Raw genomic sequence first — 13,954 nt, forward strand, 5'->3', positions numbered from 1 at the left:
CTTTCTTTACTGTTAATCAAAACAGTAGCCAATGAGTTTACAGAAAATGAAAAAACTACAACTCCCATGAACACTTGTAGTCCGACCTGACCAATCCCAGGCTAGCCCCTCACTATAAGAGTCACCATAACAAAAGTCTTTCCTCTTTCTTTGCTGCTGCGCAGCCGGAGATAAGTCCCCTTTTATCTTACCTCAATATCTTGTTTTGTTGACATTTATTGCTGTGTGTATTTGGGCCTGTGGAGCAGGAGCCACGCTGAGCGGTACTCGGTTTTGGGCTGTTCTCTTCAGACACAGTTGCTGTCCTGCCCTGTTCAGGTTAGGCCACTTGCCGATCGGGGAGTGTTCCGTTTCCCGGTCGTGTGGTGCGGCTTCTTTATACTTGAGGTGAGAGGCCCCTTGTCAACAGCTAGCCCCGGGTGGGACTACAACCCCCAGGGTCCTCTTCATTAATCTTGGGCCATAAGAGGAGTGCGCCCCTCACGCTGCGCGGGACGCTGAGGTGAACGTGAGGTGAGAGGCCCCTTGTCAACAACTAGCCCGGGGTGGGACTACATCCCCCAGGCTCCTCTTCATTAATCTTTAGCCATAAAAGGAGTGCGCCCCTCACGCTGCACGGGACGCTGAGGTGAACGTGAGGTGAGAGGCCCCTTGTCAACAAACTAGCCCAGGGTGAGACTACATCCCCCAGGCTCCTCTTCATTAATCTTGGGCGGGCCAGTCTTCGCCCGACAGGCCGGGCAGGGCCCACCCCTGTTTGTGAGAAGTAAGTGTATTGAGGATCTCTAACTGGTGCTTTAGGACCTATTATATTATTTCTTTCTTATTGCCTAGAATGGAGAAACGGAAAGCTACAGATGTCCCTGCCCCTCTGAGTGGCATACATTTTTTTTTAAAAAGCGATCTAGTAATCAAGTAGGTTCGGGAACGAATAAAGACTTGAACCCCCTACAAGCAATTGACTTACTATTTGAAGAGGTTGAGGCTATTTTAAAGAGTAACCCTCGTTCATTGACTACTAGCAGTGGAGTATCCAAGAAGGAGAAAATTCCTGAAATTTTTACAAGGAGGAAGAAGACACAAATAATTAATCCTTCTGCTGAGACTATTATGAGCGAGGCCCTTTATGCCTCTGGGGGAAATCCCTTGCACTCTCTTCCTGTAATATCTTGTTGTGCCTTGGGCACTTCGGTATGTCAGAGGGATGTTCTACCCAAGGGCTCAGACTTTTCCCCCTCCGCTAAGCCCAGTTGTTAGGGTGGTCCCTAATATTCTGTGTTCAAATCGGTTTGAGCCACTAGCAGAGGATGGAGATCCTTCCGCTTATACTGTATATCCTTTATCTGGAGTTGCTACTGATACCAATATTTCGACCTCCTTTCCCCCTCATCTAGATGGCCCGCATCCGCTGAGCAAGGGGATTGATTTAGCTCTTGTCCTCCAGAAAGTGGATGAAGTAAAGACCATGGTGTCACTATTAATGGAAATTATGAAGGAGAAATTAATGCAGAAGAGCAGCTGTAGATGCCAGCAGCTCAATGGGGAGACAAGAGGGAGTGGGATTATTGTTTTGGGAGGTTTAGGGCTGAAAACCAATACCTCTCCTTTAGTGACTGCTCTACCCCGCCTCCAGATAATCCATCTATACTCTGCATTGAAGATAATCAGCCAGTACTTGCTAACACAAGGTGGAAGCATAATGGAGCTTCCAACAATAGGAATCACCAGGGATCTTATGTATATACCGTTGCGCAGCCAGATATTATCGTTGATAGAAGGGAACTTATCTCCCAACTCCCTGGTAAGGTGGTTAGTCTCCCTATATCTTCTACCCATTTTCCCAAACCTCATATTGATATTATTTCTCATTATGATCAGAGTCTGGGCATGGGAAGCAAAGATAGTACAATTTATATGATTGATGTGCCTAAGATATCGCCAGGTTCTTTTGAGAATCATGAGTCTCTGACTAATAAAGCCATTCATTGGCTACGCATCCAACATAACTGCCTTTCAGTCATTTGCTCTGACATTCTTAAGGTGGATAGATGTAGTGTTCCGGGGTAAAATTTTGATTTTATTTCTGTTTGTTTCGCTGATAAGGTTTTGGTGGAGCAATTTATGGATTTTAAAGAACGCACACATTATCGAAGACCTTTGAGAGGGGCTGGCATTAGTCTTGCTTTAAATCCTCCTTGGTTTCATTCTATGGGAAACCCAGTCCCCATTTTAGACTGTGAATCGCATGTGGAATTTAAAACCCCTCCTACACCAATAGTTACTGAATGACTAAATGCTGAACCGGGAGTGTTTCTTGGGGTATCCAAGGGGCTTATACACTCTGAGGGGACTGTTACTTCCACCTCTGGAACTGAGTAGGCTAATGCTGAGATATCTTTAATGTCATGGAATTTAGGAATAGTAGGAAACTGGGAGACCTAGAGTGGATTACTTACATCAATTGCCAGGATGTTTGTTTTTTCCCAGGAAACTCGGGTTGAGGAACAGATCTATATGCAAGGGTATACGAAATATAGCATCGCAGCCCAACCTTCAGGGAAGGGTTCAGGACGTGCAAAAGGAGGTTTACTGAGGATATTAAATAGGAAGTTACAATGTGTCTATTCGCCATTAAAAATAGACTCAGTGGATATATTGGAGTCCAACTTACATTCCACCAGGATTTTAAGATTGTTTTAATTAATGTCTATGCTCGTTCTGTCCCCCCGGGGATCTGAGTCTCAGGCTTTAACCAAATTGCTTGAATTTTTGGATTCCTTACATCCTTCAATCCTGCTAGTAGTAGCAGGTGATCTGAATTGCACCTTTGAACCCTCTATTCTGAATAATGGATTAACGGATGAAGAAGATGAACTGTGGGGAATCCCGCAACTAATGAATATTTGTCAACGTACTCGTTCTCATGTGGCCTCTCAGTTGGCCACATTATGCTTAAAACATGGACTTAGGGCCTGCAATGGACATACACCCTCCAATTCAAACATGGCGCCCACATTTAAAAGAGGTATTTCCTTTAGTACTATTGATTATTTTCTAGTGGATGTTAGGTTGTGGCCTTTATTAAAAGACATGAAGGTGGAACCTCGCTGCGAGAGTGACCATAATCCCTTGCTTCTTACCTTGTGTGGTGATTTATTTAGGAGATCACTGCATGATCATCGCACATCGGTCCCTACTCCACTGTTGAGTAATAACCTTACAAGAGTGTGTTGGCCGAAGGTATTGTCTAACCCCTATCTAATAAGTGGGATTTATAAATCATTCATTGATGAGATAGTCTATGAAGAATAGGAAGTTAACAACATTCCCATTCTTAGTATTCATAAACTACTGCTGAAAAAACTGCAGAGCTTCTTCTATAAAAATACCTCTTCTAAATCTTTAGTTGTTAATACGACAACTATCATTGTATGGTTTAATGAGGATTGTGCAAAGGCTAAGTCTGTGTTGCAAATTGCAATCACGAATGGTTCTCCGGGCGAGATCCAATTAACTAGATGTATATACAAGAAGGCCATAATGCAAGCAAAAAAGTAATGGGAAGATTCTATTTGGCAGGATTTGCTTGCTGCAACTAAATCTAATAAGAACTCGCTATTTTGGGAGCTACTATCTAAAAGACAAAGAGGGAGTAAGAGCAGCATTATAACCACATACAACTTGAGACTTGGGTGACCCATTTCACCCAACATTATGCTGCTCCCCCTAATTCTTTAACTTGTTATTGCCGTACTGGTGATTTAACTCCTTTATTACCATCAAGCTCCAGTGATTGTTCAGACGTATTTAGCTTGGAGACTCATACCCCTGTGGGTTGTATTTTCTTTTCCCTAGAGGAAACATTAGCCGTGATCAACTCCCTAAAATCTGGTAAGGCTCCCGGCCCAGACAAGATACTGGGAGATTTATATAAATCTGAACCTATTTGGTCCTGGTACATAAATTTGATTTAGAATAAAATTGCCGCAGGCAGTGCAATTCTGAGTACTTGGAAGGGTGCTGAAATAATCCCCATTAAAAAAAAAAGGCAATGCAAATCTGCCCGCCAATTATAGACCTATTTGCCTCATTGATAATTTACAAAAACTATTTGGCAAACAGCTCCCGGAGAGACTGTTAAGTTGGGTACAAGATCAACAGGTTCTTTCCCCACTGCAGGTGGGCTTTCGCCTCAAAACTAGCATGATAGATCAGGTGTTCTGACTGGAGCTTCTATACTGGAAGTATGTAGTCCTTGCCAAGCAACCCTCATACGTTGTCTTTGTGGACCTACGATCAGCTTTTGATCTGGTCCCGAGAGAGAAACTATGGAAAGTACTATATAGGTTGAAAATTCCATCAAATATAGTTTATCTCCTATGGCGGCTACTTGAGAACACTTATGCGCAAGTGAGATGGGGTGACCAAGGAGAGTTGAAGGAAAAAACCTCATCCATAGGGGAGTACGTCAGGGTTGTGTCTTGGCCCCCATTTTATTCACCTTATTTATTAACAAGGTGGTACACATATTTTCTTCCTGCCAAAACGATGCCCCCACATTGAATGCTCAGAAGATCCCTATTCTACTTTTTGCTGACGATTCACTCCTCATTTCTAAGACCCCTGTGGGACAAATTTTTGTTGTTCGATTTAAATCTTTTTGCACGGACTATGGCTTGGAGCTGAATGTTAACAAAACCAAATTAATGGTGTTTAGCCCAGGTTCTTGCAGGAGATGTACCATTAATTTAGATGGGACCCCATTAAATCTGGTTAGCTCAATAGACTATCTAGGTGTGAGGATATCAAGTAATTTGCATTGGGAAGATCAGATTAGCAAGAGTGTGGGGCTTCTCCAGAATAGAGCAGCCGCTATCCTGCGCTTTTATAAGAGTTCTGTATCTACAGCTGTATCTCCAGCTATTAAAACTTATCTGGCAAAGGCGGCTGGAGCGGCTACCTATGGTGCTGAAATATAGGTTTTTTCTGATTGCAAAAGCTTAGCTGTGGGAGAATTTTTTTCCAGGGCCAAAATAGCATGCCCGCGTAGTACACCTTTAATTCCAATGTTTTTGGATCTTGGGTTCAATCGTATAATGGATACTATAGTCCTAAAACCATTACTCTACTGGATAAGGATTTGGACTATCCCCGAACTTGTTGTATATAGGGACTCTTTTCTTGATCTTTTAAAAAGATCAAATGTGACTTCCATTTTATGGGTTAAACACATGTCAAATTGGTTTCATATTCTGGGACTGGCAAGTTTCTGGGAAAATCTGCAATGCTTGGAAAAAAACATAGCACAGTTTTGAAAATAACTTACTGGTCTTATGTAAGAATGGAGTCAATCTGCAGCAAATCCCATGGTCCTTTGACTCATTCATTTATTGATTTCAAGTGGCCTCCTCAGTATGAATCATATTTAGATCTTATACCCGATTTACTGGGGAAGGGGCTGTATGCACGCTTCCGCTTTGGGAGTCTACCGTTGTTATATTTATCAAGAAGCTGGGGGTCTATTCCATCATCTGATCCATGTCCAGCTTGTTATGGTGGCCCAGAAACGGTGGAGTACTTCATGTTTTTATGTCCTGCCTACTCTATTCCACAATCAAAATGGATCCGTACAATTTGTCGAGATCTGGGCTTGAACCAATGTTGTACAGCAATGAGGATTTTAAACAGTGACATTTCTAAACCTTTAATTCTTGCAGTTAGCAAGTTCATTGGGGCTGCATGGCATACACAAAGTTGTTTCTTAAATAACCTTCTTATGAATTAAATTTTAGGCATGTAAATATTTTAATATGTGAGGTTTAAGAATGCATTTTACTGGTTGATGTTCATCATCATCATCATCAGTCCCACCTGCGCGAGGTTTCTCCTCTTCTTGGCGAGGCGGGTCGGCGACTCTGACAAACCAAATTCAGGCCTCCCTGGGAGGCCTTCTGAGCGATGCCTCCGAGAGCAGTCTGCTCTCTATTTTTACTCGCTTTGCCCTCGCGCATGCACACGACTGGTCGTGTGCCGCGTGCCAACTAGGCAAACATTTCTACTGCCCCTGGAACGCCCGATGGGGCGCAAAAACGTTTGAGACCTTGCCTAGAAGGTTAATAAAGGTGCTCCCTCCACATATTATTGAGCCCTATTGAGACAGTGTCTCTGTGACTTTCAGGACCGATTTTTCGGCCTTAATTGGACCTGTGGGGGCTTTCCTCCCCCCACAGAACTCCTTCTGTGCTCCTTCCATGGCTTATTTTGCTGAGAAAGATGACTACTATCAGGAAGAGGTGGAAGGACCCTTCCCAGAACAGATGGAGGAAAGACTGGTATAGGCCCCTGGCCACCATGTACAAGACTCAGTTAAGCAAGGTTTAATTAAAGCATTGAAACACTTTACAGTGCCCTTGGTCAGATATGGGCAAAAGAGTTGATGGGACCTCCAACTCTGGGTCAAGGATTAGAAAGCTCAATCTGAGGAAGGCGGTTTTACCCCCAGAGCATCCTTGGGCCCGTTATCCTCTGCAAAAATTCTCTCAGATGGCAAGTGCGGTCCTTAAGGTCCTGGTCTCACTGCCGCTTCTGATATTTTTCCCCCGCCATCAGGTTCACGCAGGATAGACTGCGCAGAAGTTGACAAAGATGTGTGCAGCACCTTGTGTTCCGAGTGTCCTAGTCCCTCTCTGTTGGGGAAGGCGGCTGACACTCCGGAGCTTGACCCTAGTGTGGCTACCTTCTTGAAGTTCACGAAAGACCCCAAGAAAGGACTGGATCGTGCCTGGAAGGGCTGCCAGGACAAAATGTTAGATCTTTGAGGCCCCATTACAAAAATTCTGGAATTAGCAGTCCAAGCTAACGAGACCAGTATGCCTTTGGATCCAGAGGCCGTTCTTGAATGGGCTCAGAAAGCCATCTGTCTCCTGGGAAATGCAAATTGTGCCATGTCCACAGAGCGTAAAAAATAATTTCTTATGCGCATCAACCCCAAATTGGCAGAGCTTGCTCCTACTGAACCAGGTTCCCTGGCTAATGGACTCTTCTTCGGAGACAAATTTGTTAAGGACCTGGGTAAATATGTATCTACCTTTGCAGCGCTAGATAAGGCCCAGTCTTCGATGAAACGGATGTTCAGTGGTGGCCTTTTTACCAGGGTCAGGCGCTATAGAGGTCGAGTGCCAGGCCGGGGCTTTCAGCAGACGTCCACCAACTACGTCCCCTAGAGGCCGAGGTTACTACCAGTCCTCCTCAGGATTTTATCCATCCAGAGCCAGAAGAGGTCGAGGTTTTAGAAGAAGGGGGTCGGAACACAGTCAAGACTCCTCCACCTCAGGTGAGAATTATTCCCTTTTCAGAGGTAATCCTTCGGGGGAGATTGGAGAGTCATGTTCAAGCATGGGATCGTATTACACAAGATCCCTGGGTTCTTCAAACGGTACAGGGTTTCAGACTGGAATTTTATTCCACTCCAGTTCAAAATCATCATCCTCTTCCTCTACTTTTTTCCCCCAAACAGAGAGTGCTTTTATAGATGTAGAAATCGAGGATCTTCACCGAAATGCAATAGTCCACTCAACACCACACCCAAACGGTTTTGTCAGTACTATTTTCCTTGTGCAAAAGAAGGGAGGAGGTTTTCACATAGTACTAAACTTGAAAGACTTCAGTTCCTGGATAGTCTATTGCCATTTCAAGATGGAAGGTATCCACCTATTACAAGATCTGCTGCAAGAAGAAGATTGGTTAGTACGTCTGGATCTCAAAGACGCCTATTTATCGGTGCCAATTTTCTGTCCGCACCAACGCTTCTGCAGTTTCTTTGGCGGCACCAGTGGTACGAATCAGGGTTCCCCCCTTCGGTCTATCGTCCGCCCCCTTGGTGTTTCACTAAGTTGCTACGCCCTGTAATGCAATTCCTTCGGGAACGAGGCGTTCGCCTCATCATCTATCTCAACAACATGCTAATCATGGCCCAGTCCAAGGACTTAGCCTTACTCCATCTGACCTGGGCGATTCAACTCCTCCAGGATCTGGGATTATTGATCAACAGCGAGAAGTCAGTAACACTCCCCTCGCAATGTATAGAATTCTTAGGTTTTCAGGCCCAACTAAAGTTACTGTTGGCGAAACGGTCCTTGATCAGGAGAGAGTTACGGAAAGCCCATGCCTCTCTGACTATATCCTTATGGATTTTGGCCCGATTGGTGGGTTTCTGGCTGCATCATTCAGGTGATTTTTCCTGGCCCGTTACATTATCGGGCTCTTCAATGTCTAAAGATTCGCATCTCTGCAAAGGTCTGGCTTATACGGAACAGATTCCATTATCGGAGGAAGCCAAAATGGAGATTAGCTGGTGGCCGAACCATATGGAAGCCTGGAACGGCAGGGCCATTTTTGCGTCCTTGCCAGAGATTGTGATAGAATCGGATGCCAGTCAGTGGGGCTGGAGAGCTCGTTGTGGCTCAGTAGAGACAGGAGGACAGTGGGCCTCAGAGGAATTGAGTCTTCATATTAATTGCTTGGAGCTGCTAGCGGGAGCCTTTGCGATTCGCTGGTTCTCCCCCAGCAAAGCCTGTTGTTGCATTCTGCTTCGAATGGACAACATCTCAGCAGTGAGATATATAAATCGACTGGGCGGGACCAGGTCTCGCATGCTGGCGGAGATCGCCAAGGAGTTATGGCATTGTCTACAGAACCAGATTCATGTGATAGCAGGATAAATTCCAGGTCACTTCAATGTGGTGGCGGACTGTTACTCTTTTTTTCTGAGAGACGGCAGTGACTGGAAGCTTCACCAGTCAATTTTTCAAAATCTTACACAGAGATGGGGTCCCTGCTCAATAGATCTTTTTGCATCACGGCTCAACTGCCAACTGCCTCAGTTTTTCAGTTGGAGGCCAGATCCCTTAGCAATAGGCTCGGATGCATTCCTTCAGAACTGGTCTCGGGATCTTCTTTATGCTCCCCCCACCCATTCTCAATGATTCAGAGAGTCCTTGCTCAGGTCAAAAGACAACCTGCCGAGATCATGTTAGTGACACCTCTCTGGAAAGCTCAAGCTTGGTTTCCGGTTGTGATGTCCCTATCATGTGCATCCCTAGTTCTTCTTCCATTGTTCCTATCGTTCTTCTGGACCCTTGGGTCTTCCCCATCCTCCAGTAGTGCAAAGGCAATTAAACCTCATGGCTTGGCGACGTTCCGGAGACGTTGGCAAATGCCAGGAGTTTCAGGAGAAGCTATGTTCTTCCTATATCAGTTATGGGCTTTATGGGCTTCCTGCACCCATAAACGTTATGAAGCCTCCTGGAGGAGTTGGGTGAGTTGGTGCAGTGAACGGAGTATTGATCCCTTGGGGGCCCAGATTTCCATGATTGCTAATTTTCTCTCGGAATTGGCTACTCAAGGCCTCGCCTGCAGAGCTGTTAATTTCAGATCTGCAATTTCAGCGGGTCATCCGCATGTGGATGGTAAGCCCGTTGGAGAACACCCTTTGATTTCTAAAAAATCCTTTGGGGTATTCAAATGGTTAATCCTCCTCAAATGAGATATTCGGTCCTATGGAACGTGGATGTTGTCCTTCGTTTTATCAGGTCTTGGGCATCCAATGATGATTTGTCACGTAAGTAGTTATCTGCCAAGCTTACGGTTCTTTTGTGTCTAATCTCATGTAGACGTGTATCGGACGTGAGAGCATTGGACTTGACAGGTAGAGTATTTAATCCCTCTGGAGTTTCATTCACAATCTCTAGACGTACTAAAACTGCAACTAAATGTATTTCATATCCTGCTTTTCCCCATAATCAGAAGTTGTGTGTTGTGCAGGGTTTGAAGGCTTACGAAAATTGTACGCATTTGTAGGGATGTAGGGGATCAACTGTTGATCTCTCTGCAAAAACCTTATGGTCCTGTGTCAGCAGCTACTTTAGCTAGATGGGTTAAATGGCTTTTGGGGGAAGCTTGAATAGACACTTCTATTTTTGGCACTCTTTCGGTTTGGGGGAGCTATGACATCTAAGTCCCTTGGAGCTGGCTCTATACTGGAAGATATCATGGCAGCGGCAGATTGGTCTTCAGCCAGTACGTTTAAGGTGTTTTATCATAAGCCTAATGTTGATATAGCTACAACAGTGGTGGAACGACTTTAAACTAGCATAATCCGAAGCCTCCGGTCCCGACATAGAATAAAAAAAAAAAATCTAGCTATTGCGTCAAGAATTTTCAATTCTATTAAGGATATGGAGGCAAGGATTATCCCACCCTTATACCGAAAACTGTGATTGTATTAAAAGGTTAATTTTTTTATGATTTATGATGGTTATGATAAAATGTATTTATATCTATCAAAGTTTTTAATCCACCCTCCCCCTTATGATTCAGTCATTTCCAAATGGTATTATTGGTACTTTTCCTTTATCCTTAGGTGCAGGTAATAAAGGCGAGTGATACTTCGGATAGAGGATGATTCGAGATCGCGTTTCCGTTGATTGTTGGACAGCATATTCCGCTGCAAGTTGATGAGTTAATGGAGATATGGTCGTCTGATGCAAAGAAAGAGGAAGGACTTTTGTTATGGTGACCCTTATAGTGAGGGGCTAGCCAGGGATTTGTCAGGCCGGACTACAAGTGTTCATGGGTGTTGTCGTTTTTTCATTTTCTGTAAACTCATTGGCTGCCGTTTTGATTGACAGTAAAGAAAGAAGCATAATCCTCGCCTCCGTGTCCTTAATAGAATTGAAAATTATTTGTGCAATAGCTAGAAAAAATGTTATTCTCTGCATTCACTTTATCTAGCCTCTCGGGTACGAGCACTGCCATTTTTATGGAGGTGGGTAGAACTCTGTGGAATCTTACAGAGTTTTTAGGTAACTCAGTGGAATTCCAGGGAGTAACACTCTACGAGCTCTGCACACCCCTAGCTATTTGTTACCTACAGAATCCAGGTTTTGTATGTTACCCACAGATCACTACAATGGATCCCATCTTATACGGTGGATAAAATCCAACATTACACCAGGAAGGACCTCTCAGATCTACCATGATAACTATCCAGGCTATCAAGTGCTAAAACGCATTGCCGGATGCTTCAGCAATGGAACCTTTTCCCATTGACTGATTAATTGGAGCCTGCTACGACAAAACCGTAAAACTGGCCAATAATCAATTAGTACATTTGCCTAACAAAAGGAGGCAGTTCCTTCTGAGTGTATTCATAACACACAATCCCACACACTCAAAATCTAGCCCCTTTATGGGAAGCAGAATAAGCAATATGTTTTGAGAGTCGTTTTCCAAAATGCTGAACAGAAAAGTAATGTGGCACATCTTTGAAATGCTTTGCTGTAGATGATTAGAACAGCACTTAATCTGAAGTGCTCTCAAGAAGCATTAAAATCAGAAGGTAATAACACAACTTACGCCGGAAAATCCACGCAAGTCGGGAAAAGTGCACAAGTGACCTCCAACATCAAGTGTGTTTATTATGCACATCTGCCCACACCGTCCTTGTGCAGGACCAGAGGGAGAGACGTCATTGGGAAGGCCTGCTTTCTGCCATTTCTGTTGCCCAGCCACACCAATCAGTTTTGAGGAGGCCTACTTTGGCCAATTTTCACTTATTTAAGGAACTCAGTAGGGCTGTAGTGTATGCACTGTTGATTTTCTCCCAGCAAAAGGCTTGATAGACATTAGATCACATCCAATCAAAAGGAAAAGAAGTTGGTCTTTCTGGACCATATTCCCTTTTTGTGTGAGTTAAAGAAAGGGAGATCTTAGGGCCAGAAGCCCTGTCTGGTTTTTCCCCCTAATCTCTTCACGTGCTCCCATCTGCTTGTCGTTCCCTATGCTTGCTAACGACCAGCAATGACTGCTTAGGGCGTCCACAGACTTATTGCAAGTATTCCTCCCATTACCTTTTGTGTGTCTGATGCTCCATCCTACGTGGCCAACCCCAGTGGTTAGAGTTATTGCAAGCATTCCGGCTATCACCTTTTGTATGTTTGATATACCACCTCAAATGAAAACAGTATGCCTAGATGTGGTTCTGTATTCACTGGAACCATAGTACACCCAATTGATGAGCTCCAATTAGGACCAAACCGGTCTTGGGTTACTCATCTTCTGGACTTGTCCTGACAGTCTAGGCTGAACTATTCCTTTGGAACAGGGTTAAGGCTGATTTACATATGGCTGTGTGCAAACGGAGGCAGCATGATGGACAAAAGAACAATGGGTTGAGATGCTACCCAGAGTGATTGCCAGTAGTTAGACTTATTGCTAGCAATCCTCCCATCACCTTTTTGGGTTTGAGGTATCGCCCTAAGTGGCAAGAGAATGTATGCCCAGACGTGGGTCCCATGCTCACTGTGCCATGCTAATAAAGCATTACGTGACTGATGAGCCCCAATCAAGGTAAAACTGGTCTCTGGTTGCTTGTGTTTCAGTTCAGGGAGGACTCTGGCTGAAAAGTTTCCATCAGAGCAGGGTACTGATTTGCAATACGGAAGGCATATTAACGATGGGTTGGAATGCTACAGAGAGTGACTGCCAGTTGTTAGAATTATTGCAAACATTCCTCCCATCACCTTTTGTACGTATAAGGCAATAACAGACATTTGTAAAATATTGGACTGCCTCATATTAATGACTGGCAAAATTGCAACCAATTCAAAATGCAGCTCCTATATTTATTTTAGTTCATCTTCATCACAAGAATTGCACTAGACAAGTCTGATTCGGTCCTCAATCTGCAAGAGGTCCCTATTCAAATCTGTCTGCATTTGCTATTGGGTAGTGCATAAATCAACCTTGGCTTTTTCACAATACTGACAAACGTTATACTCCCACCCTGGGTGGTTTATTCTTCCAAAAATTTGCTATAGGTGTAGCCCAATCAAAAGGTGAGAAGAGAAGGAAAGGCAATCTCATCTCACCTCAAGGGCTTTAAATAAGCTTCCAATCACCCTAATGAACCAGTTAAATTTACTGCTGTTTTTATAACTTCTGAAAACTTACCTCTACTGTTTAATTTGACTGTTAAGGCAAGTCAGGTGTTATCCTGTAGGCTGGGCACTAGGACATAATTCACTATAGAAGGCCTAACCTGTCACAAGCAGATGTACCTAACACAAGGGGCCTAAAACCCTTCTTTTGTCCCCCAGTCAGACTGCCTTCCACCATAGTGGGCCTCCTGTCACCATCACAGTATCAGATCCTGCTGGAGTGTCAAGAGCTGCTTGACATATGGTGCATACTTCAAAGAGGCCTACCCTGTCACAGGCAAGTAAGAGCTAATACTTGGGCAGAGTCACCCCACCCCCCCCCCCCCAATTTTTTTTTTTTTTAAATAAAAAAAAAAATAATAATAATAAATCACCCAGCCCCCAATCACAGTGGGCTTCTTCTTGATGCACCAGTGGCAAATCCCATTTCGCAGGTCTGCTATGTTTACATATGACATTTCAAAGGAGGGAAACGAAGGCCAAACCAATATGTGTGAATCCACTGTCTGGTTGCTGTAAACTCTGCTTTTTTCTACCAGACTCCAGTCTCTGTTTGTTAGGGATACAGAAACTGCCAAAAACTGGATTTTAGTAGTAAATGTGGCAGGACACTAGGATTACCACACACACACACACACACACACACACACCCTCCCAGAGTCCAAGTTTAGTCCGGTCAAAGGCTTCGGCAATCATAAGAATGCCCAAAGTGGGCTGCGTTAGCCTTGGAAACATTGACCCAATTGGCTAGGGTCATTCCCACCCACTAGCATAAATCAGCATCCCCAGGAACCCACTTCAGAACACTCTTGTACCTGTGGAAGACTAGAACAGGACTGAACCCATTGCCTGACACCTGAGGAGAGGAGCCCCATAGGAATGGACATGCTCTCACTCTTGTATCCAGGACAAATATGTGGGCCCCCAAAGGGTCATAAGGCTGGCCTCCTGTTAAA

General features: G+C 44.2%; 1 protein-coding gene across 1 annotated transcript in view; it reads right to left on the reverse strand.

Moving 5' to 3' along the window:
* TRMT112 (tRNA methyltransferase activator subunit 11-2) overlaps positions 1-13,954 on the reverse strand; it is a 45,586-nt gene that overhangs the window by 13,777 nt on the left and 17,855 nt on the right. The gene's annotated exons all lie outside the window — the stretch shown is intronic.

Source organism: Pleurodeles waltl, chromosome 9 (genome assembly GCF_031143425.1).
Source record: "Pleurodeles waltl isolate 20211129_DDA chromosome 9, aPleWal1.hap1.20221129, whole genome shotgun sequence".
Classification (NCBI taxonomy): Eukaryota; Metazoa; Chordata; class Amphibia; order Caudata; family Salamandridae; genus Pleurodeles; species Pleurodeles waltl.